This window comes from Agelaius tricolor, unplaced genomic scaffold (genome assembly GCF_023055355.1).
Source record: "Agelaius tricolor isolate 1412-34295 unplaced genomic scaffold, bAgeTri1.0.p SCAF_14, whole genome shotgun sequence".
In the NCBI taxonomy this organism is placed as follows: Eukaryota; Metazoa; Chordata; class Aves; order Passeriformes; family Icteridae; genus Agelaius; species Agelaius tricolor.
In genome coordinates, this window is record NW_027269274.1 from 9,810,732 (window position 1) to 9,837,238 (window position 26,507).

The 26,507-nt window shown below is 43.1% G+C and overlaps 2 protein-coding genes and 1 long non-coding RNA gene across 8 annotated transcripts in view; 1 reads left to right on the plus strand and 2 right to left on the minus strand.

The window, feature by feature from the left end:
- The window catches only part of SLC6A6 (solute carrier family 6 member 6), a 93,432-nt gene extending 84,708 nt beyond the window's left edge, over positions 1 to 8,724 (minus strand). For 3 of the 6 annotated variants that reach the window (XM_071439595.1, XM_071439593.1, XM_071439589.1), the window contains exon 1: positions 8,583 to 8,724. The gene's annotated coding sequence lies outside the window, so the exon portion shown is untranslated. Of the gene's footprint in view, positions 1 to 4,561; positions 4,708 to 8,582 lie in introns of those variants that run through there. The other 3 variants (XM_071439596.1, XM_071439591.1, XM_071439599.1) reach the window with 2 other exon arrangements.
- Positions 1 to 26,507, plus strand: part of LOC139595856 (uncharacterized) — a 133,321-nt gene that overhangs the window by 27,652 nt on the left and 79,162 nt on the right. The gene's annotated exons all lie outside the window — the stretch shown is intronic.
- Positions 10,810 to 26,507, minus strand: part of LOC139595861 (uncharacterized) — a 30,331-nt gene continuing 14,633 nt past the window's right edge. The window contains exon 3 of the long non-coding RNA XR_011681158.1: positions 10,810 to 25,756. This is a non-coding gene — a long non-coding RNA (uncharacterized lncRNA). The remainder of the gene's footprint in view (positions 25,757 to 26,507) is intronic.

Here is a 26,507-nt window from a genome sequence, read left to right on the forward strand (position 1 = left end):
ACTCGGCTACTTCCTATGTGAGTCAACTCAATGATTGCAAAGGATCTGCTCCCAGCTTGTCTGCTGAGAACCAAGCCATGAGTGCATTTTGTGCATGTCAGAAAACTCCCTGAAAGGAGTGCTGGGAAAGGAAATGCCTGCTTACATTACATAAAATATAGCAGCTTAGTTGTATTCCCTGAAAAGTCACTAGAAAGGTCTCAATGACACCAGAGAAAACCAAGCCATGATCTGCTCAAGCCTTCATGCACACAAACATCAATCCATTCAGCACATGCATATGATGCTGATAACCATCTGATGAGCCACGTGACAGACTAGAAAATCAGACAGCAAACCTCACCCCAGTGTGTGACACAGAGCCCACCAGCCCAAACACATGCCATTTCAAGCCTAGTTCTTTATCAGATGAAAGGAAGGCTCTCCTGATCACATAAACAGCATAATAAGTGCTGGAGCCCTCAGCTGTGAACATGAATGCTCAATATGCCAGGTGGCTTAAGCTGCAAGCATGTAATCTCCTGTTGTTGTGTAGCTTTCAGGCATCCTTCCATGTTCTTAATTCTCCTGATAAATTTAGAGAGATTTGTTTCCAAAGAACACATTTTCCAGCAATTCATAACATATCACACATCATGAACTCTATCTACCACACTGCAGCCCAGAGTGAAAGAGCTCAGATATTCCTATGGATCCACTCTTGAACAGCTGGGGGGAAGCACGTTAAAAAGAGGCATGTTGTATTCTCTAGAGACCACCACTGTGACCAGAAGTGTGAATGACTATGTAAACCTCATGTTATTTGCAAAGCTGAAGAGCGAGTAGAAAAATAAATAGATCACAGGCATTCATACAGAGGCTTTAATTAGAGAGAAGGATGTAGCTCTCTGCATAGGAAAGCTGTGTCTTCATGTGGTGCAAATCAACACAGCTCTATTATGGAATTACATCAGTCTGTGCCAATGGGGATTCAGTCCAGGTATGCACACAAGGATGTCTGTCTTTACCATGGAAACACAACACCTAGGTGAGGGATCACACGAGCAGCTTAACAGCAACTGTATTAATACTTGACAGAACAGGAAAGAAAAATGGAAACAATTGTTCTAATTGAAACTATGGGAGGTGTGTAAGTAGGGCAGAATGCACAGCAATTACCTGATTTGGAGCTGAGCCACAACACCAGCACTGCTGCTCCTGCTCTATGGGACTGCGAAGGAGCCTAAGTAAACAGGATTCTGGTTTTTCCATCTTTGGCTAAAATGGTTGTTTAAACAGAAAAGTTCCCCTTTTTATACAGGGAACTGTGTAAAAACACATGGTGCCTGCCCAAATCTGGGGACTGAAGCAAGGCCATGAGCTGAGGAGCTGAATTGCTGCCCATACTTGCACCAAACAGCAAAGAGATATGGTGTTCCCTCAGAGAGGTATTTCCTGCCTGGATAGTGGATAGGCACAGCTTTGACCAGCTGGGGGAAGGAAACTCCAGGTTACTACAAATGAAATCAAGGCTCCAGAAGAGAACATGAACATTCTGGATTTTTTTCAGACTGGAAATACTACCAGCTCACAGTTCCCTCTCCTTGCAGTCTACTTGCCACATGCTACTCTATTCCTGCCTCACAGCTATCACCAGCAGGCTCCAGGCACTGCTCCTCACTCACCACATCTCTCCATATCACCTGCGGAGGGGCAAACCTGCCCAGAAAGCAGTTGAGAGGCTGGTCCCCAGAAATCCCCCATGGCAGTGGATTCCCAAGCACAGGGTGCATGAGAGGCACAGAGACAATGCTTAATAACAAAATGAGGCTCCACTGGTTGCATGGAGAGGGTATAACCGGGCCTAGAGTTGTTTTGGACTATCACTTGAGAAGCAGCGGTAATGTCTACAAGACCAGATGAAGTCCAGCAGGAGCAAAATTCCTTTTCTGAGGAAAAGCCAATAGGCAATGGCTAATCCAGTGATGCCATTCATGGTCCAGCAAGCATGCCTTAGTCACATAACAGAGGAACATTTTGAAGCATCTGCTCCATCATCAGTCACTGCTTTGTGGCTGTGCCACTGCCTGCAGCCACAGGGGTCCAATGCTGCAGGCCCTGCACAAACCCAACACACAGGTCTGAACCTGTGACCTGCAGCTTCTGCAGACCATCACAAATCCCCTGAAACATACAGCTCCCCACAGCCTTGCAGGTTGTTTTTAGTTAGACAAATTCAAATGGCTGCCACAAAAGCTTAATCTCTTTCCAGCCACACTCACGCTGAGTGTCAATAGGAAAAAGTCCCATGAATACGCTTGATAATTACAGAGCCATAGCTGTAGCAAAGAACAAAGTATAATGCAGGCTTGAATACTCAGGAAATTGACTGCTGATATGTTTCCATTCATTGTTTTGTTCTCTGTTCTCAGTGTTATATTAAAATCTCCTACTAAGAATGAGCTTTCTTGTTTAATGGAACTTGTCAGTTAGAGGAAATCTGCTTGAGCTGTTTGATCTATTCTTTAAAATAATATTAATTGCAAATTTAGCACATGACCCTATCTTAGTTAGTTCAAAAACTAAAGCTGATCTTTTCCATAATGTATCTGTTTCCCAGAAAAATCATGGGCCATCACTTTCCCACTTGAATGCATTCACTGTCCCTTTGCCCCACTATTCAGTCCTGGCTATTCATTAGATATGTTGATCAATTGTACCAATCACCTGACATTGTTTTCCTGACTCTATTACTGAAAAGTGATAGCAGTGAATAGCAAACAGTAAACATGGTGCAAATCTCTGGTCACGAGAAAATTCATGAAACCTTGCAGTTTATGAACATCTTTACAAAATCAACAACATATCCATATCCCTGACAACCATATCCACATTCAAGTGTGACCTCACATCTATAGGAAATCACAGTATTTCTGCTTGCCTCTTCATTAATGGAAGTGGCTTGTCTATTTTTAATTCCTTGTGGCTCATAATTAAGAACTAAATTTGCATGTTTGCTATTCATCCTGATTCTCAGCATGTGCAGTCACAATAACAAATCTTAATTTCAGGCTCAGAAGCTGGTGTACAGTAGAATCCGAATTTTCCAAGTCCTACAGTTCAATGGTATTTAAATCTGAAGGTTTCACTTGGTTCCTTGCAGACATAAAAGAACAATTTAGAAGAATCAGATGCAGTGGCCAGTTCAGACTATGTAAATTTGTAGAATTATTTCAGCTTGCTGGTTCTGAACCTTTAATAAAAATCTGCAAAAAAGGGTTGCACAGGGTAGTTCATAGAAACAATATTTATTTTGTGAGTGTCTTCTTGCACCCAGTTATATCAGAATGATGGAAGAAAGGGGAAATGGCTGGTTTAAGGGCTCATATAATTAGATATAACACATTCTGTCATCATCAGTACTTACTTGATCCTTTACTTTAGGCAATCTCAAAAGACTTTTGGAAGTGCTCAGAAACCAGTCCATGTCACCATGACCGCAAGTGCTGTCACTTTTAGGAATCTGACTTTACAAACGGAGAAGTGGCGCCGTGAACCCGCTCCATGAGAGGCAGCAGCATCAGTTCTTCCCCTCCATCATAACACCTTTGGCAGGCACTGTGAATCCCCTCCCTGGCGTCAGCAGGTTTGGTTGTCCCTGTTTTCATTCATTGATTCACCTGGCCTCGCTAAGAGCGCTGCCCTGGTGCTGTGCAGCTCCACCAGTGCAAACTGGGGGCAGCGAGGCAGCCCCGGAGAGGCGCCTGGCTGAGGGACGTGCCTCAGCCACGGCTCGTGGGGAGCCTGAGCGCCCTGCCCGCGCTCCTCCCAGGACATGCACTGTCCTCCTCTGCTCCGTCTTCCCTGCTCCTGACTAATTCAGGCAGCTCAAGGTGCAGGGAACTCCTCTCTAATAAATCCATCCTCCCCCGCCCTGCTCTTTTATTAAAGCAAGGGCAGAATTGTTCAAATCAATCCGAGGGAAGAAACCCGAAATAGGAGGTGACCTCCTTCCATCCCTGAGGTGAGGCCCCTCCTCGACCTCCCTGTTATTCCCGCACCTTTGCCTCATTCCCTCCTAGAGCGAGGCCCTCCCTCGTGTTTTCCCCGGCCCATGAAGAGCCCTCTGTTCCCGCATGAGTCACGCCGCAGGCCTGGCAGTGACATCAGCCCCTCACAGCCCCTCGGGCTGCCCTTGGCCCTTGGGGTTTGTGACAAGGGACGGGCCGGGGCTGCCGGGGGAGCACGGCCCAGCAGGGCCCAGCACGGCTGCATGGAGCGGTGCGCTGTGCGGGATGCCACCCGTGAGCAGCTGCAGAAGCTCTGTTTTTCCTGCCTGCCAGCAGGCAAACCCTCTCCTAGAATGCCCGGCTGGTGCTGAAGCCCTGCCGGCTGTCACTACCTGCGCCAGCCACGCCGGGACACGGCACATGCTGCAAACACCTTTTTCTTTGACAGCGCTGGCGCTTCATCTGAGCCAGGATAAAGAGGGCGCGGCCGGTTTTCAAGTCTGCTTTGAGACTACAATAAGAGCTCCTCATGGGTTTAAAATTACCATTCTGCAGTACTGGCAAACCATTACCTCTTCCAGGAAAGCTGCTCTGTAGCACTGCAGGAAAGTTATCCCTCTGGTGTTGTCAGCTGCACCAGCAGCATTGCACTCCTGTATTCCTGACCAGAGGCTGCTTCAGCAAGGGATTGAATGGCTTCATGACCTTGATGGATGCACAGAGTCAGTTCAAGAGCACTCAGCTGTGCAAATGAAATGCTGGCACCTCACTGATAAGAGGGGAAAGTGCCCATGCCAGGGCAGAGGGGGGGACATATAAGGACGCAGCTGATAATGGTGGCTTGAGGTGATGGCTCCAGCTCTGAGCTTGCCGTTTTGGGGAGATAGGCACCCCACCAACTTCAAGACAGTCCCTTTCCCTCTGTGGCAGGAGTAGCTCGCCTGGTTTGCCAAGGCGTCACTATAAACAAAATGTCTAATGAAGAATTTTTCTAACAATTTTCTTCTTCTGGTGCTGCTGGAGGGTAGTGCCATCCCAGAGCAGTTTGCTCACCTATGGACTTCAGCTACACCAGCACAGACCCTCCATGTCTACTGAGGAGGGGTGACAGGTGAGCTCCCCCAGTCTAACATTGCTTTGAAACATCAATAAGGCAATTGCTCACAGAGAGGAAAAAACCAAACTTCTCAGTTTCAGTGCAGAGTTCTGCTTTTGCTCTCAGCTCACTACTTTGGTGCTGTTTGAGGGTTAGACTATAAGTCAGACCTACAATTCTGCTTTAGGTTTAGCTGAACCTCCATGAAATATCATGTACACTTATGATATTTCAGTACAAGAGATGGGAAATGCCTAATGCCTGATATTGCTTTCTAAGGCATTTTTCATCCATGAGATTTCTGTACCCTGAACCCAAATTCTTCCCCCAGTTTGCTCTCCAACCCTAACCCTGTAGCCAGATAACATCCCCCTTTTCTTTTTCCTTCTGCAGACACAGCAGCTGTTCTGTTTGCTGCTGAATGAAGCAATGTTTTACCAGCAACGGTTTCCTGATTTGCAGATTTTGGTGGCAGCGCTGTCACAGAGTTCCCACCACCAGCCCCTGCCAGTGTCCCCCCTGCCAAATAACACTCAGGCCTTTCAGCTGGGCCAGAGCAGTTTTTCCTGGGGGCAATACTGATCAGGCACGGATCTAGTTGAAGCAAAAAGCAAAGCAAACCAAAACACATACACAAAAAAGAAAAAAACAACATCCTTTCTATTTTACAGGGTTTTTTGTTCACAGAATTAACCACCAGCAGCTCCTGATGTGGCTTGCTGCAGAGTCACATGAAGAGTTGTTTAGATACAACTGGGAGGGGGCTGAGCTGGAGTAAAACAGTGTGGAAAAAAGCTGAGATGGGAACATCTCAAGACAGAATTACTACTAAAGCTTCCTTGTCCTTAAACCATGGCCAAGGTTTCTTATCTTGGACCACAACCAGGAGATCACCATAATTTTCCAGTAAACAGCCAATTCATTTCACAATTTATACATCATCACACATCCCCCATGTAGCAGAGAATCAGCTCTACAGACTCCTTTCAGGCCTTAAAAGGATCCTTAGGCTTCAGTTTTCATTTTTAAATGAATACAAGCATTCAACTGAGCTGTAAGCTATTAAAGCAAGACATTACTTCACTGATAAACTAAATAATTTCACAATAATTCACCTAATTGTCCGATTCACCTAGGCCTTTAGACCAATGTTTTGGGATTCCAAATAACAAAAATAATAACAAAAATAACAGCAGCACATTCCATCTTACTGAACGAAACAGTGATATATCAAAACATAGCTCATGATACATTATCACTGGCTGTGCAGGAGTGTGGGTGGGAAGCAGGAGGCTGCAAGAAGAGACAGATAAAGCAGCTCCTACACGCGACTTTTCCCTCTGTATTATTTTCCTTTTGCTGAAGAAGCGCAGCAAATACATTAACACATGCATGAAAAATGAGCTGAGGTAATTCCATCTATGAGCATGTGATCGGTCCTCCTGCCACAAATGTTTTCCCTCTAGGTCCATATCTGAACCTCACACAGACTGACTCACTCTGCGGCCGCACGCGTCACTACTACTCGGCAGCGTCAGGCTGTCATTTGTTTCCTTTTGGAACGGGATGTTCTATAATTGCTCCAACTCCCACTCCATAGTTTATGAAATTGCAGTTCTTTCACATACTCCTTTGTTCCTGCACAGCCAGGAGTTTTCAGTTTGTTTCTAAGGTGCTAAAACAGGATCAGTGTGGCCTGAGCTCAGGGATGCCTCACCCGAAGCTCTAACAGGATGTGTCTTTTAATAGAATGAAGGTGTGATGGTTCTCAGTGCACTGTAGAGTTTGTTCTTCAGGAAGACAAAGGAAGCACAGTGCAGAACTGTTGCTTCTGGGTTTTCTCCCACAACCAGGAAGAGACTGTCATGGACATGGAAGCTGAAGCTCTGGACTTGCTGATGGAGCCATGAAAGCAGAACCAGCTCTGCTCAGAGTGTCTTGCTATGATGCTCAAATATGCAACACTTGTTTTTCAGCACTGATTAATTTGACCCTCTGCTCTACAAATGCTAATCTACATCTGTGTCTTATTCTGGAACAGGTAAGTGTTTCTGAAGTGAATCCCTGGCTGACTGTGCTTCACTTAATACCACACAGTTTTGAGCTCAGCCTACAGGACTAAACTCATACTAGCCTTGGGTTAAAATCCCCAAGTGTCAAGAGTATAGACATGGAGTTGTCAGCACCAACTGGTTTATTCTGCTGGCTTGGTGCTCCTGTCATACCAATCTACCACTGCTTGCTACCTGTCTTTCAGAGCCCAAAGTCCTGGATCTGTTGTATCTCAGCACACAATTGCAAAAGGAGGAATGTGATGTGATTCTAGAAGTGCAGCAGAAGGGAGGAAGCTGCAGTCCCCCAATGTTCCCTGCCCACTTAAAGACCATGTTCCTCAGGATACACCTGCTGAGTTTCCTGCTATGAACATCTGACAGGCAGCTGATACAAAAAGACAGAACCGAGGGAGCAGAGAGCCAAAGAATGAAAGGATGCAAAAGATGTTGGCACTTTCCTGCTTACTTTTGGGATGCTGCTATGATTCAATGCAAGCTAAAATGGCTTTGTCCTCACACTGGGTGCACAGCAAAATGGATGCATTGCTATGTGGAATCCAGTGACCCCTGCTCCAAGTGCTGCTCCCCTATTTAACAAAGAGCTTTAACCAAATAGGGAGCTGACATTACTTCCTAAGGGTGCAGACATTCCTAACAAGTAGGTCAATGACAACTTCAAGCATAGCAAAAAGAGTATTCCTATCATTCTTCAGAAAAATGTTATCACTTATTACCTGTCACTGGGAATACAATAAGAATCTTAAAGATGACTTGGAGACGATTTGGAAAAGAAAACTTAAAATTTGCAAACTGCACATAACATTTCTCTGAGACACAAAAAGTTCCTGAGGTTCCTGCCTGCAAGAGGGTGCCATAAGCATCCCTGCAGATATTTATTCTGACCTCCTGGACCTTTGTCTGAGGTTCATTCATTGGGTTTAAATAAATAAGCATTAACAAACCCAAGGCTCCAGATCTTCCACTGTCCTGCACTGAGCCAAGATCTTAAGCAAAGAGGCTTAAGTCACATCTATATTTCCTTTGACCTAGAGACAGAGCACAGCTCAGTATATCCCAGTTATGGAGCAAAAAGACCTCTATGGCTGTACAACCTTGCGTTCAGCTGCCTGAGAAATCTTTAGAAACTGCTGTAAAGGCAGATCACCACAGGCTGGCATTCCCTGCTTGCGGCAGACACTTTCTCATGCAGCACTGGCTGGGCAGAGCAGCCAGAGCCCCAGCCCTGACTTACTTGCACGACAGCCTCAGGAATCCTCCTGGTGCTGCCTTGCCAGCCTTGGGTAGTGCTGCACTGCAGGAATACAGTGCCCAGGCTCTCAGAGACAGCCCTTGAGCTTTGGTAGCTGCCAGGACAAAAGACAATCTCTAAATGTCAGTCAATATAATCTCACAGACATCACCTATAACTTTACCTGGGCTTACCTGGGTCGCTGTGGAGGGTAGGGCACTGTTTCCCCTGACATTCACAACGAACGCGTGCACCAGAGAATACGAGGCTCCTCGTACACAGCGTATTGTTCTGGATTTCCTATTTCTTCAGGGTTGTCTTGGCAACGAAGAGGGTTTGCCGCTAGAGGTGTGTGAAACACTGGGTAACAAAAAACATCACAACTCCCACTTGTTTCATTCCATCACCCCTTTAAACCTGACTCTTTCAACCTGGAACTGCTCTCACTGTGCTGTATGTTAGGAGGGGCAGCACAAATCAGCGCAGACTCCTCTGCCTCCCCCTTTCCCCCAACACAGTGATTTTGAAAATAACAAAAAATGACATTTTTCATTGGAAAATTATGTCCATCCAAATACCCTTACATGCTCTGTTCCCATTCTCCCTTGAACTACCTTCTTAGGGAGTAGTTCCCTGGCAGGCAATGGAACTGACAGCTCCAGAATGGATGAATGGATTTAAGCAAAATCAGGATGGTATTTTTCATTTGTTTGCTTGTTTTAATTAATGACATTTTTAGTGATGTCAGTGAAGTCAACGAGGTGACTGTGGACTGATTTCAATATGAATAGATCTGCCAATTTGCCCTAAACAAAAGGAGCCTTTCCTTTTTACAGAGAAGAGATGCTGGACAGAGAATGCCACACCTGGTGTGCAAACTAATGGAAGTGTCCCACTTGCCCTTCTGATTCAGCTCCTTCCATGGACAACAGACTTTTATTTACTGTGGATGAGGTCCTTGAAGTATTCTGAAAAGTTTTTAAAGCATCTGTGGATGCACACAGATGCATCAACATCACCTTGCTCATTCATGTAATTTGCCTTTATTTTTACTTACTGAAGGCATTAAAAAATTAACCCAAACAGCTGTTCAGATGCCTCTATTTTTTTATGCAGCAAAGGGAAAAAAAGTCTGAACAGCTGTGTCAATGGAACACATCCAGGTGGCATCCCTAAGGCAAAGTTTCTACAAAACCTGTAAGATAATGTTTTTATTATCTTAGTTATTGTATTTCTTTTTTATTACTTTGCTCTTGTAGATTCTTAGAGGTATTAGCTACTTATTTCTTCACCCTCGTCCCTCAGTGTTTGAGCTGTGCTGTAGCTCAACACAGATGTTGCAGTGATTCAGCCATCAAAGGGGAAAATCACCCTTTCAGCAGAATCCTTCTGAATCTATTCTGGGGTCTTAAATAGGATGTAAGTCTGGGTAAGGAGCAATTTTACATATCTGGCCTTTCTATGGGGATAAACTCAAGATGTGGCACCAGAAATTGCCTTAGGGACACTCAAGAGCGGAGGGAATTTGTTTTCCAGGTTGTATAACAAAGCTGAGAGACAGTTTTGTTGCAGTTCCTTGACAAGGTAGCTGGGTCATCCTCTAGGAGAGGCTTAGACTCACAATTACACAAGAGTCTGAAAGAGCAGCTGTTTGTGACTCCAGCATGTGTAGCATTGGGGATTAGGGAATAGCTGGTCAAATTCTCACCTGGGTGATGCTGAAATCTGGATCAGGTTCACTGACAAAGACTCATGAAGAAACCCCCTTACTGAAGTTCTGAATTCCTCAACTGGAATCCCAGAAGTCTCCCATTCTGCCTGGAGTAAATTTTAGCTTTCTAAACTCTGCTGCCCTTTCCATGCATTCACTATTATGTCTCAAGCATGAGAAACTTCCAAACACCAGTTCCAAGCTCTGCATTTCCTGGCACCACATTCCCTCTGTCCCCTAGGCCATCACACCAGAGTCCAAACCCAGGCCCTGCCCAGTCATCCAGGGCTCATCTGTTTGGTGCCTTCCACATAAACCCTCCTAAGAGTGGGATTCTGTTGCTGTAAGGCAGCTTGCTGAGTTATGGATGTGTTATCCATAAACTGATGGTTGGTATTTTCTGCCCTGACATCAGTCCTTGGATTAACAACTCTGTAGAGCAAAGTGAAAGCACTGAAGTGTCTGAAAATTGCCAGCCACATCACAGGTGTTACAGCAAATGATATTCATAATAATGAATAAAAATAGCAATGATAACTGCAGTGATTAAGCAATTTGTTGCTGTCATTATTCTTTCTCTTATTCCCACAATATTTGACAAATATGGGCTCTCCTCTCTGGAGAGTTTTTGAGACTGAAAAAATGTTTTCAGGAGACATAGAGTGCAAAGAAAAGTGTTGCTTTTCAGCTTAGAGCATAATGATAGTAGATAGCTAAATGCCTGAAATCGCTTTCTATACCACTAAGACTTTTTTTTTTTTTTTAATTAGCTTGAGACACAAATTATGTAAAAATATCTGTACAGTCCTGAGAAGGACTGTCTTCCAGGGGAAAGCTCAGCAGACTCATCCCTGAGTCTAAAGGAAAATTTCATTCTCCTCTAAATCATTCCCTTTTGGTACATTCTCTTCATATTTAGTAGGTGGATGCAATTCCCTCTATATGTACTAAGCTTGTGTTATTACAGTTTGAGCACGATATATGTTTATTTGGAGTCTAACAAGATCATCAATCAGGAAATACCACTGCACTTCATATTATGTATTTATTTATGGTGTTAGGATGAAATTTACCTGGGTCCAGAGAACAAAATTAGGCTGTTACAACCCTTGGTTTCATATAAGTTATTTTCCTCTCAATGCTTATGCCCTGTGGACACAAATTTATTTCTCCAATACTGGATGAAAAATCTCCCATTCTTTCACTGCCTCTAGGTAATGATGTCTATACCTTTCCTTCTGCTTCCAATTTTGTGTCCATTACTTGAAGCTTGAAAACATGAAATACAATACCATAAGTCAAAGAGCAAGAAAATCTGCAGTGTGTAGGGAATATTTATCTTTCTTTTCAATCCTTTTGTAATTAAAGAAATTCTACTCAATCATTTGATATCTTCAGTGACATTATCATACTTCTGATCTTAACCTTCCAGTTAAATTTTAGGAGCTGGGTAGCCATTAGAAAGAAGGAGCATTTTGCAGACAGGTTGTGGGATGCAGATTCGGAAAATCTCAGTTCTTCTCTGAAGTATGTCACACACTGAGCAATGAAAGATGACTTTAAATGGAACCTGTACTAATAAATGTAAATATGAAAGTGGAAAATTACATCACAGGATATGAGAGCTCAGTGTAGTTAATCATAACAGTAATTATCTTAAATAATACTAAAAATATCAATGAAAAATGTTGAGAGACCTTTGTTAAGTGTCCAAATGTGTTCTGATTGCTGTATTTGACAACTCTGCAAGAACCTAAGTCTCAGAGACTTGGAATCTCCATGAAATTAGATAGTATTTGCACACAAAATGCAGGAGAGAAGTTAAATGAACAAATGGCAAGTTTATCTCAAGCAGAAGTGTTATAAAACCATTAAGCACATGAAAGCTTATTCAGTTAATTGGCTAAGGCCCAGAAAAGATTTCACAACACTATCAGCAGGGTGTTGAAATACTAATAAAAAAAAAAAACAAAAACCAAAAAACAACAAAACCCAACAAACCAACAACCCAGCAACCAAAAGCATGATTTCAGAAAAGCACTGCCATTTAAAAAACACTCTCTTCAGTATTTATTAGATAAGAAACTGTTTATCAGCATTTGTGTACGTTCTTCCTGGAATCAAGGTCCATGCAGTTTATTTCACATACAGCAATATTCTCTCAGAGCTTTGCAATTTTTCCTTGCTCATGTACCAGGAAATGTGGAAGTAAGAGACATATACCGTTACAAAGAAGTATAACACATTTATATTTACTTAGTGATTTGTGCTGAGATAGACATGCAATCACAGTGTAATGAGTTAACCAACAGGAGCTTCTGGCACTTCTTGTGCGCAGAGGAAAAAAAAAAAAATAAATCTCTTAGGAACAGAGATGGATAGGAATGTGTCAAAGCAGGGACACAAGGAAAGGTAGCTTATGCAGCTACTGATGCAATAGAAAATTTGAGTGTTGTAAAATAAAATAAATAAAGTTGAGGTGTAACCTATGTAAAGCAAATGAAAGATGTGCTCTGGACATCCAGTAAAACTCCAGTGTACTTGTAGTGATCCTTTAGCAACCTTTGAAACAGAATGTTTCTGAGTTTCTGCTCCCTCGTGTATCTTTTCTCAGGAATAGTCTGGCCATCTAGGAAATATTTCACTCTACCTTCCAGCACACACAGAAGTTTGAAAACAATGCAAAAGTAAATAGTTCCTGATGCCAAACACTTCAGTTGCCAAGAAGAAATGATGCATTTTGTACCAGGGTTATATTATGACCAAGATTAATTTTTGGATTGTCTCCGGCTATTCTTTAACAAAAACACCTCCTGATGAAACACAGCTTGTAACTCATGGGTTTTGTGTATTCAGGGGAACTTTTCCCAACAGGTGATTTACAGTGTTCATACAGAACAAGCTGTACTGTGACATGCCTTCAATCCAGCTGCCAGATATTCCAGAGGTAACACTGTGGGAGAAGGGACCAGGTTTTTGAAGATGAGCCTATGCAGTGATAAAGATCTTATGGAAAACCAGAATAAAACCAACCAATGAATATACCCTAAATTCTCTTAACAAAAGGGAAATTTCTCACCATTTTGATTTAAGTAACCATTACCCAGTAAGAATTGAGGCCAGGCCTCAAGTAATATTTCACAGCACAAGTTATACGATCAGGTTGCTTGGTGCAACTGCACCAGTTGCCTAAGAAAAAGTAGAAGAGAATAAAAGAAAAGAAGGGAGAACTCAAAAGTGGTAGAGAAATAGTGAGAAAATATTGGGAATGTGTTGGATCATTATCAGATGGAACTTTCTTTGCATCCAATTTTAGTTACTTTTGGGAATAGCATGTGACCAAAATTTGCTTATGACTGTCATATCAGAAGAATCATTTGAGTTTTGTGGATTCCTACCATGTCCAAACCTTTTGATTAGAAGTAAATTTCCCTGAGTAATGTGGCAGCCTCTCTTTCCAGCAATCAAACAATATTTGTCTGAGTCAAATGCAGTTTACAAGGCTTAAGTCATTAAGCATGACTGAGCTGACCAATCACACCAACGAACACCGACTCATCACCCCTAAGTGATTTTAAAAAAATAACCACATCAAGTAAACCAAAACCTCAGAATCTGGAACAGTGGAGGGACTGAAAAACTTCAGTTTCTACACAAGAAATTTGTCAAAAGAAAAAACACTGCACTTGACAAGGAAATTCTTTTGCTGAAAGTTGCATGCTCAGTTATATTATTTCATTGCTGGTGTCTCCCATTCTTCTTTTTCCTCCCATGTTTCTCTCTAGGAAATATTTCCAGAACTTGCTGGTTCAGTTACCTATTTCAGAGCTGTGGCATTCAGTAGTTCCAGGAACAAAGCGACATTATTATAAGTACTTCAGCTACAACATTTAGAAATTAGACTGACTATCAGAATCTCCTGCTGACTCTCACCTGACAATTTAAAATTCTCTAGTGTGGCAGTAGACTCTGAGGACAAAACACTAATTTTTAAAATTTAATTAATAGCAAAAGAATAAATTCAGGATAAAAATTTCAAAGCCTGGAAAGGTGAGTCAGAATACAGCAAGACGAGAAAGGATGAAAACCAGCACCACACTGATGACTCTGGAAAATTCCACGTCAAAGTACATCATGGTACATCACAAAGTACACATTTTGTTTTGGTACAACAAGATGATAAACAGTACACTCGATCTTCAGAGGCTTTTTTTAAAAAGTGTTTTTAACCTTTCTTATTCAACCTTGTACTTGAATAACCGCCCATTCCTGAATTTATAGTCATGAATATTCTCCACACTCATGTTTAAAGTTACATTGGCTTCCAGCAGATTACATTTCGGAGTGCAGACATCAGCCCTGAACATTATCTTCTGACCTTCAAGCTTGTCAAATAACATTTAGTATTTAGATAATGGCTACTATCTAGAAATGAGCCATCTTGACGTGACCAAGGTATTTCACCACTCTGCAGAAGCTCATGCCATGAATCAGCAGCAGCATGAGAGATGCTCTGTCACTCTTTGGTACTCAGTGCTGCTTTACAGAATGACACAATGTCAAAGATAATAGCCAGCCTCTGGACAAATCACAGGCTAATGAATACAGAACATTAAAACCCAAAGTAATTTTCCCTGTACCCCCCTAGAGAACTATAACCAACACTATAGAAAAGTCTCAATGAAATCTTGCTGAGTTCTGTGTGGAGCCCTGTTGAAAGCCAAGAGTGATGTAAGGTTTGCTTGGAGTTTGAACTGAACCCTCTGCATTGTTCTGAGAGCTTACCATTAAAAGAAGAATAAATGTTAGCAATAAAAAGGTCAAGAAAATGAACATCTGACAGCATCTAAAGATCTGCAAGGGACCTCATAAATATATAGCAAACATCCTCCCTGATGGATTCTCCAGAAGAGAAGAATTCTACATCACCCACAAAGCATATTTTTTACAATCTGTTTATTTCTGTCTGGATACAAAGGACTGAAGCAGAGTGTTTAACATATGAGTTGTAAAAACTTTAAAGCTTAGGAAAAATTCAAAGTTTAAAGCTTAGGAAAACAACCAAGATTAGAGCCATTCAACAAAATCCTATATCCCTTCACAAAGTGTCTTTTTATTCTTACAAATTGTCAATAAACCAACAAATGAGACTCTCAGCTATCAATACTGTTAGGTGCCATGGCTTTAGGTACACAAAAATAAATTAAACAGCATGGGCTTGAATTATACCAACACCACAGGCAACTGCTGTGGGGTTTCCCACCCGATGTGTTGATGAGGGCTTAGGGTATTTGCTGTCATTTTATTCTCTGGTGCCCTAAACTTTGAAGAATCCAATAAGTTCTGGCAATTTTTGTTGGGTTAGGTCCCTTCTACATGTGTAGGTCCCATGTGTTACCAAGAACAACTTCTCATGAAGAACTTAGCAGAAACTTGAGCATGCTCTGCCAAAAAGCCCCTGGGAAGCAGGGATTGTTGGCACATCCCTGCCTTCAAGCAAGCAGGGAGCAGAGGTGCATCTTGGGGTTATTAATCTCCAGGTAAAAATGGTCTCTTCTAAGACTTTGAAAGGAAAATTACAGAGGATACAAGTGGTAAACACAGAAGGGGAAGACAGAGAAACATGTACCAAAGAACATGCACAGACAGAATGGGAACATTGTCCTGTCAGAACAGTATTTACACATATAGGAGAGAGGTGTACAGGATTCTGTTTCTGCTCCTGGCATTCAGCCCTGGGTGGTGAAACAGCTGATGCTTTAGGCTCTAGTGGTCCATCCTTCTTCCAGCTGGTCAGATACCAGCTGAGGGACCTCTGTAAGCACCACGTAGCTCTGGCAACAAGGACTTGAAAGTCAAGTTGATGCCTGCACATAAATGCTTGAAGTGGCCTTTAGCTGCTGAAAATTGTACTGCCCTCTCCTCTACCCCTTGTCATCTCTTAGATCACAGCAGAAGAGGAAATGGGCAAAACAGCTACCTGGTCATGAACTAACTCTTGAAGTCCATTGTGTTGAGTTTGTGTTCTGGAGCTGAAGTGAGAATATTTGACAAAAGGGAAAAAAACCCACTTCTAAGAGAAACCACATAAAGCAGCTAGAGAAAAAGAAGTGACAACAAACAAGCTCTGCAGTCAAGAAAAGGGTAAAATCTTGGCTCTACTGAAGTCATTGGGATGTTTGCCAGAAAGCTGTAGACAGCGTGTTTTATCCAGGACTTTTAATTAGTTATTAAATGATTCAATGGCAAGTTGGCTGGTTTAAGGCACAAAAAAAAAAAATCATAGAATAGAATAGCTCCAGCATGCCTCTCCCTGCCCTGCCTACCCCTTGGGAGATTCAGATCATGCACAGCTTTTTTTTATGGGAGACTTGACAGGTATTTCATTGAACCTTAGTTGAAATCAGTAGGTTTCCAGGCCCTGCCTCCTTCCCAAGTTTGGGGATGAAGATAGGAAACACCTGCAAATGACACCAGAGACACAACAAACATCAAAGTCGTGTGTCAGCAGAAAGCACCCTGGAAACCTGGCCCCTGCAGGACTGACACAGCCTGTCTGGTGGGGGATAGTGCCCATGGAGAAATAGTATGCTGCCTTCATTTAATTGATGTACATTTGAGAGGATTTGAATTATTCTTGAATGACATACCCACAATTAAATAAGGCAGCTCACTGCCTTCAGGCCTTAGCCACTTTGTGAAGAGCCCCACAACCTGAACCATCTACTCCCACTGCACACTTCTGTCTGCCTCATTTTTCTGCTTTCCTCACTCTCCTTCTGCCTTTCCCCCCTCCAAATCACCCCGGTTTCTATGGGAACAAAACACATCATGGGAATGGACAGAGCTGGGTGACATCCCCACGTGCAGACCCAAAGCAGGGTTGAAATCAATGCTTTGCAGGTTCTGCCATGTGCAGACCCAAAGCAGGGTTGAAATCAGCGCTTTGCAGGTTCTGCCAGGAGCAGACCCAAAGCAGGGTTGAAATCAGCGCTTTGCAGGTTCTGCCAGGAGCAGACCCAAAGCAGGGTTGAAATCAGCGCTTTGCAGGTTCTGCCAGGAGCAGACCCAAAGCAGGGTTGAAATCAATGCTTTGCAGGTTCTGCCAGGAGCAGACTCAAAACAGGGCTGAAATCAGCTCTTTGCAGGTTCTGCCAGGAGCTGGGCAGGTGACGGGCGCTGGCCCCACGTGTGTGCACACGTGTGAGCACGGGCTGGCCCTGCATGCACACGCTGTCCCCTTGTCACACCAGGCATACACATGCACTGCCACCGGCTCCCTGGGACGGCAGAAGGATCGGCAGAACTCCTTCCATCCCATTCTGCTTTAATATAGCTGAAAATTGCTTTGACAGCTGAATAGCTTCTTTGTTTATAACTCGTTCCTAGCTGACTCTGCTGCATTATGGAGCTTTGTAAAGAGATTACTTTGTCAAAAAATGAACATATATGGTCTAGGCATGAACAATTTAGTGTGATGAACTGCATTCATTTTCTGTGATATGCAGTCTGCACATCTGCTGCCTGTACTGCATATGCCTTTCTCTGTGGGTTTCATTTTCTGATCTCAAGTGTTTTATGAATTTTCTTGGGGTCTTTGGGGTTATCTGTTATCTCCTTTACCCTCTTCTGGACAAATGCAGAGAATTTACATTATGTCAAATCTCAAGAAAATTTGTCTTACATTAAATGTATGAAATCAAAATTTTGGCTGCAAAGAACAGATTATCAATGTTATCTACCTGCAAATATTTTATTCCTGCCCTGAATTGCTAGAGGTTTTTTGTATTTGAATTAGGAGTTCAACACAGTAGAGTGCCAGCTTAGAAACTGGACCTGCTATAGGGAACACCGTATGGAACATATGTAGCTTCTTACTGTGTCCCTTCATCCCCAGTGCTAAAACCCTAAGTAGACAGATCTCTATTCATATGACTTCAGCTGCACCTGAAGCAGTCCATTGTCTTCACAGAGCATTATCTATAAAATATTAAAGCAAATATAACCTGTACTGCACTACAGGCACTTATCAGGGCGTAGCACAGTGCCCTGGGTGAACTTTGCAGGCTCTGAAACCATTGCCTTGAGTTGACTGCTCTGGTCATCTCTGATCATCATTGCAGTTTTTACTCCTAGCTATGGCTTGCTTAGAAATTACATTACTGCAGATTAACTTTGTGCCCTGCCTAGAGGCACAACAGAGACTCAGGACATTTTTTATGGTTTCTTCTGTCTTATTCCCTTCTCCCTCACTCAGTTTTTTAAACAAGCAGCATTCATTCTGATGGGTAGATGATATTATTCAGTATAAAAATGACTAAGAACATTAATTGTCCTAAGAGTAAAATTCCTATCAGTTTTGTAGTAGGCATTGATCTCTCCTGGACTGGAGATTGAGCATTTTTCTTACAGACATCACTGGAGGCTTTTCTTGTGCAGACACAGAGCTGGGCTTTGCAGCCTCTTGCATTTCAAGGGTTTTGCTCTGCCCGTGAACTGTCAAAACTCCAGTTTACACTACACCCTGCATTTTGCACTCAGCCACTTCTGAGCACACCAACCTTCTCTATAAGCAGAGGGGAAGTTGGTCAGACAGACAAATCCCTCCTTATCTCTTAGTCATAACCCTGATCCACCTCAGATGATTTAAAGAGCTTCGCACATATTAACCTTTCAAATAAAAAAGAAAAGAAAACAGCTTCTCTGCAAACCACTGTTTGAAAACAAACTGCAGAAAGATTCCTCACAACCTTACTTGCTCCCACTCATACCCCTAATGGGCACATATTTCTCAAGAGATGGCACACTACATGCTGATTTGTTGAAAAAAGAATATATGTATTTGAAATTCAACATCTCTGTGGAAGTCCTTGTATTAGAAACTACTGCCTTGACTACTTAATTCCTTAACTTTCACGCCTATGGGAAATGATGGACTGGTGTCACTGACAAGAAAAAAACCTCTGACCCTGCAATATTGAGGTAAATAATGAAAGGCTGCACAGCTGGTTTAGAAAAATTATACTGGGAATTTTCAGATTTAGCAAGAAGTCATGCGGTCTTCAGAGTCAGTAAATTTCCACAAACAGTTTCTGTTCTTCACCCCCCCTTGTGGCAAACATGGCTGAGCCACCAAACATGTCTCAATCGGTCTGTAACCTGCTCCTCCACAGGAGCACTCGGAAAATCCCAGCCCAGCAGGCTCCAGCTGTACTGGGGTATGGCCAGTGCCAGTAAAGGCAGCAGGGATTTGCACCCCTCACTGCTCGTGTGCATTGGCCAGAGAGGCTGAAGTGAAATGGCTGAAACACATCAAAAGCTTTGAGCAAAAAGAGACCATGAGGGAGAAGAAAGGAGAGTCATGGTTTGCAGAGGAGAAGTAAATAATTTCCAAGGTCAGGGACCCAAGATACAGAGAAAAAATGAGAAGTAAAGAGGGGAAGGAAGGCATGTCATCACCTCACAGCATGATGTGTCAGGAGTAAATACAGCTTTGCATGTGCTCAGTGTGCCTTGCCCTTTCCTTCAAGAGCTCCGTATTGTTCAAATGGTAGATTTCCACATTTATACATCTTCTCATTTCAGTGCTGCTGGCACCTAAAAATCTGAGTTTAAGTTTCCAAAACCAACTAAAATCTCTGTCTCTGACTCTAGTCTTAGCTGTGCTGTGCCAGTGTATGAACATGACTCTCCTTCCATAAGGTCATAGTTAATAACAAGCTAAATATGTCCCACCTAGAGGACCTAGAGGGTCAAGGTGTCAGTCCACACCTTATAAGTAAACATGAGAGCTTATTAAAGGCCACTTTCCCCAAAAAGGACCTTAAATTTTGGGCCATGGCTATGATTCAGTGCATAACTCCTTTGACTAAAGACACATATCCAATATTCTGTTCAGGACTGTGCCAGGGAATACACATCAGACAGTGGACTCCAGGTTCCTGCCACTTTAGACCCCCCAGCTCACAATACCTCAGATGGTTGACTTGAGGAGCATCAAGCTCCTCATGGACATGAGAATACATGTACCCAGAAAGGAGATCTTGTATGCTCTGGTTTCTGGAAATGTAACTGAAAACACAGGGATTGATGCTATTAGCAGATGGAGACTTTTCCTGTTCAGAGAGCTTTCAGCCTGTCCTACTTATTGGAAAAGTGGGCATGGTGGGAGCAGTACCACAGGCCCAGCTCTCAGTGCCCATTAGAGGTAAAGATGCTGGGCATGAGCACATAATTAGGATTAGCAGGTTGGGCCTCAATAGATCAAAGCATTTAAGACTGTATCTGCAGAGTTGAATAACTGAAGGAAGTCCAAGGCTATTGCAAATGTATTTTTGCTGTCAATGACAAATTTCCCACAAGTACTGGCAACCTTTCTCTGGATCTCATCAAAATAGTTCCTTAAAGAAATTTTGAAAACCCAAACCCAGAAAGAATCACCCCAAAGAAGCTTTGAAGTGATTTCCTTTAAAGAGAAGGGATAGGTACAGGAATTTCCTCATTCTCTTGTCTCAGAGACAGGCAGTGGGATTTTGCACACCACAACAGCCTGGCTCAGCCATCCACGGGATGTTTCAAGTTCTCCCTCAGCAGGGCATAAGTCCACCTGAAAGAGTAGTGATAGGAAAGGAATTGCACAGCCACTGCCCCAGCCTGAATATCATGAGGCTCTTCCAGACCAGCTCTGTAAACAGGAATTGCCTTTGGACCCTTAAAAACCACGCACCATATCATTCTGGAATGGCGTTAATCTCCTGGTCGTGGAGGTCAAAGCAAGAGTTCTATTATAAGCTCTGTGAAACACATCTCCTTCCCAGCCACTCACTTGCAGGGAACAAAATCCAGTCAGCCAAAATGATCCATGTGTAACAGGACACCAGAGCAGGCATTTGAGGCAACTTGGGTGAGGCATTTTGGAGCTGTGAGACCTCCGAGCTGGTGCCGAGCCCTTGGTGAGGCAATACTGGCTCAGAGCCACAGACAAGGAAGCAGAAGAGACAGTTTTCTCTTTGCTTCCTTGCAGAGAACAATGGTCTGTTCACAGACAATACCAGCTGGAGAGGCCATGGCCACACCTCTCACCCAAGGTCCAGCAGGGCCTTCCATGGTACTTCCCAGCATCAGCTGTGTTCCCTGCCTGCCCCTGCTGTGCTTCCATCTTGCCCAGATGAAAGGATATAACATATATCCTTCCTCTGCATAGTCCTGGTTAATTTATCTCAATAGCACTTAAAACAGCTGAAGCCCAGGAAAGACTGGACCTTGTGGTTACAAATGACAAAGCCCCAGCCTTGGAGTCACGTTGGCTGAGCAATGATTGACATGTGCCAGAGCACAGGCCAGAGCACCCTGATCCCCAGGGTGTGGCAAGCTGAAGGTAAGCTGAGGACCCTCCACATCTCTTTCTTTAACATATTTTCTTTGTATTTTCCTCGGGGTCCAAAATGCACATTGGATTTGCTGATAAACTTATCAGTAGCAGAGTGAAACATCCGTTTCATTTGTGCTGTTTACACAGAGGCTTTTTCTCCAGTTGGTAAGTTGGGATTCAGTGAACAGGGTGACCCTGTGTTTTCTTCCATTCCTCGCAAACGCTGCTCCCAGCAGCGTGTGCCACATGTCAGAAGATGGGGAGAGACTCTGCATCAGGGACCAGCCCTCCCCCAGCCTGATGCTGGACTCTTCACCTCTACACTGGAGGTGGTCTCTCCCCACACATCATTCCCAGCCCCAACCCAACCCCTAGAGATGAGGAAAGGCTGTGGCGCAGTGTGTGGACGCCGATTACATCTCCAAACAGGAGGAGCACACAATTGGTGGGATCCGCCTGCTTTCCAACCCCTTTGTGCTCAGGGGCAGAAATACAAATAAGCCTCAATGTCTTTTTCCTGCTTATATGAACCAAGATCCGTTTTTCAATAGCAGGCCCTGTCAGATAAGTATTCCCTATTCTCAGTGGTTATTTTTGGGAGAGAAAGCCTTTTGCTGGCTCCCATGACACTCCCCTTCAGCACTTGGGAGGTGCAAGGGGATGGCAGGTAGAGCTGTGATTCAGGGATGCTCCTACACCCACTGGAAGCTGGTGTTGCCATGCCAACCCTGTAGCCTGTGCACAGCCAGCCCAGGGCACTGCAGGCTGCTGCAGTGTCTGTGCTTCTGCACTTAGATCAGACTCAAGACCTTCCAGTGGAAGATTTGTTTGAGCTTTTGATTGCAGGATGGATGACAGTGTCCCACTGAATTTTCAGCTCACCAGCCCATCTCCCCACTTAGTCTTGTCTCAAAGAGAAGAGCATCACAAACTTTATGAGGGAGTTTTTCTCCCCTAATGACTTATATCACGCAATCCTTGCTTATGCCCCATGTTGTTTCAGAAAGACCACAGAGAAGTGGGCAGGAATGGCAACAATCCTCCCAACAAGCCCAGGCACCCCTGGCAGAGCCGCACCCATCCTTCACCCACTCAGCATGTCAGGTCATGTGCTGCCTGAGACAGCACCCAGAGCCCATCTGAAGCACTCACAGCACGTGACCAATTACCTTTCCTCTGCTTAGATTCACCAAAAGGGACATTTTAAAAACTGTTCATTCCAAAAAGCACCAAGTGACAAGGTCAGCTCTGAGCAAAGCCAACGGAGGTGGAGGGCACTGCAGACAGCTCATAGCAAAAAGACTTGTTTGTACTTTATTGCCTTGTTGGAGAATTCCCTGGGTAATTTCCTTGGTATTTTCTAGCTTACTTCCTTATTGCTTTCTGGGTAAACTAGGTCAAAACACTTGCCTTGTCTAAGCCTTGGTTTGTCAACATATTAAATGAAGGCGATGGAACAAGTTGTTCCCTGCATTTTCTGCATGGAGTTCAACCTTACAGAAAGTCCATACAATGCCCTTCTTCTCCTTCATTAGAGCCAGGAAGGCCTTTGAAATCCCCAAATTCAGACAAGCTGAGGAGTGTTGCATAATGCTATAGGCAGTTCAAGAGGAGCATATCTGAAATATGAACAACTAGATTATTAAGGAAGATGTGCTCCCTAAAAGAAAAATGTGCATCACCTATAATTGTTTTTTCTTGATCAGCCTACTGGTTAAAGTAGGAATATCCTTACAAATCACAGTGTCTTGAAGTCTCAAGAAGTATTATAGGAACAATGAGACTCTACCACCCACTGCTGGGATTTGCTGCATCCCAGATCTGGTTGCTCCTTCCTGAGATACTGCAGTACATCCCAGCTATGTTGGCTGCCACTCTACTCCCACTGTTCATTCACCTGCACTGTTTTTCTCAATAAAAAGCAGAGCATTTATAACCACAGTACCTTTGAGGGGCCTGCAGCACGTACAGTGGGATCTGATAAAAGGAAAACTACTGTGAGCAGACAATACAGACAGAGGTGGTCAAGGGTCTTTGAATCTGAATTAATACATGTGGCTATCAAGTTTGCCTTAACAGAAAGGGTTAGTCTACAGCATCCCAGATAGGGAATGAAAAATTCTTTTGAAGAAGGTAGGGGGTTTTTTAATAAGATGTCAGCCAGCAGTAATGTTTTACTGCACTGTTAACATGCAGGTTAAAATATACCAACAGACACCACATAAGACATAAGATTGTTCTTCAGAAAGTTTCTGTATTCAGAAATATGGCAATAAACCAAGACCAATTTTATTGCATGTTACATGGTATCAGCATTCAAATACTTCCTAATATAAGAAGATCCAGCAATCTGGATAGATTTTTTACTTATATGATTCCTTACTCCTTTTGCGTTTCAGAATTTGGGAGCAATTTTGGCATCAGGTCTTCAAAAATGTAACCACTGTCTTTTCAAGGGCAGAGATAACCAAAATGAGCATTTTAACTTAGCAAGACCTCCACACGGAAGTGGAGGAAGAAACTGTTGTCAGAACAGTATTGCCATGACTGTTGTTTCCTACAGCATCCTTTAGCTGCCTCCCGCTCCCTAAGCGGCCCTTGCCTGGCTCCTCCTCCTGCCTGTCCCACCTGTGGGCTCTATCTTCTGTTTCATGGCCCTGCATGGGCTGTCTCCAGTTTATGATATCATCACAAGTCATTACTTCGATCCACACAGCCAGGCTTGGTACACAGGTTCAAGAGTGCAAGATCTTTGAACTGCATTCCTCAAGTCCACTTTTCGTCCCACTATCAGATTGGTAGTGAACAAGGCCAAGTGGAAAATCCCAGCATGACATTCACAGGCTGTCATTCACATAATGGCTGTGATCAGAAAAGGGCTGGTGAGAGACCTCACCATATACTGAACTATGTGAATTATATGTGTTTAGTCTAACTGGAATGATGTCTGGTATCTCAGGGTCAAAGTCTCACAATTCATAGGCAAACATTTTAGAGGACTTGTATATTAATGACATGTCATTAGCCAGAATCAGAACTTGTTCTGCTTAGTCAGTTACCTTGGATGGAAAACATTCAGCCAGAGACTCTGAGACATGATCTGGCTCCAGGAGTTAAAATGAGGACTGTTTCCCTCACTGCCCAGCTATGGCAATTACACAGCCAAGGCTGGGGATTCCAGACAACAGAGCTACTTGAAGATATTGGGAAGGTCCCTCACTGCCTGTTGAAAAAAAACCCCAGTTATAGGCCAACAAAGCAAACATCTAATTTTTCACAGTTTTAAAGCTTGTTTGCTTGATTTCTTGCTACAACAGAATAAAAAAAAGGTGCCATAGTGATGACTTTGGGCCATTAATGATCAGGTCCTTTGATGGGCACGTGTCTTGTGCTGCACTGCACCGAGTCTGTAGGGATGTACATCCTGGAGCATCCCAGCACATCCAGTCCCCAGAGGGGCTTTGCAAGCTGCTTAGATAACTGTTGCATTAAATTACATTTAGCTTGAGTGATCAGTAGCTCGTCAGTTGACTTCTGGCTCTGACTTCTAATAAGTGGAAGCATCTGACATAACGAAAGCTGTTAGAGAAGGCACGGGGAAAGAAATAAATGTGCTAATTAAGCTATGCAGAGTGCCTTGGAGAAGAGTGCTCCACTTCAAGGATACCCTGACATTTCTGACCCATTACAAGTAGCAGCATAGAAATTTCAGGAATTTAATGTAGAGTGTTTAATTGAGACACAAGTGAAAACAAATCGGTAGAATTTAAAACTGATTTCTTCCCTATAGCTTAGTAAATATTCTTATCCACTAATGTGGCTGACTTTGATTACAGGAGGTAAATCATCCTCATAAATGTGATAGAAAACCATGCAGGCCCAGCACATTTATGATTAATTCTTTGCTTGCAGTGCAAATGGAAATGCAATAGTCCTATTGCTGTATCCTGCTTAGCACTTAAATACCATTTTTCTCATTTATTCCATTATTTCAACCTAAGGACATGGAGGAATGTAACTGGCTCTCCCTGTCTCAGTCTTGTACTATTAATAAAGTCCATGTGAAGAACATACACATTTACAGCACATCTGAAACCTGTGTATGTAACTGGTCTCCAGCTAGAATAGTTTCCATGCCATGTGTCTCCATATAGTCCATCTTTCTGGCACATGTGACCCAGAAATGTGTCATCAGGACTTGTGTAGTCACTGGACTGATGAAAGGAATTCAAGGGAAACAGAAGAAGCATGCTGCCTCCAACCTTTGCTCAACTCGCTGCTGCTCTCTGAAAAAGCTAGCAACACATGAAAAAGATGTCCTCATCCCAACCTGGTCATGGTCTTACCTTTTCATACAGCAGCCTTTTATGTAAAGCCCCATTCTCCCAGGGATTATTAAGGAAAAGGTACTAAAAATCCACTGTTGTCAGTTTTTGAAAGCAAATAATCACTCCCATGCAAGAGTTGAAAGGCAAACTTGTACCTAAAGACTTGCAATTGGCATCAATGACACTTTTCATTGTCCAATTGAAATGTTAAAAATAAAAAGAAACAAAATCCACAGAGAAAAATTCTGGATTTTAACATTCTTTCACATTTCATAACCAAAGCTGTGGTCAGCAACACGGAGCAAGAAAGATGTTTGGTTCTAAGTCATGACTACAATCCAACAGTCTCACTGGCATCACATGGAAAACTTCCAAATTAAATGGATGTCCAAATTAAAGACATTCAGACTAAAGATGAAGCATCACTAATAACCCTATTTTGTCTAGAATAAATAAAAATCAATCCAGTCAAATGCTCAGGAATATAACTGATGCAACATTGTTCTTTTGGGCATTCTTGTCAGTGATTTACCCAGTGTGTTTTAAATGCCTACAACAATTAAAGTAGTGGACAAGCTATTCTAGTCCTCTGGGCATGAACTGTCCTCCTAGTGTTTGCTCTCCAGGTCCCCCAACAGCCACATCCTTCTAAGGTCTCTCTTCTTCCTTGCAGCCTGCAGCTGGTGACTCAGTATTTAATCAGTGAGCA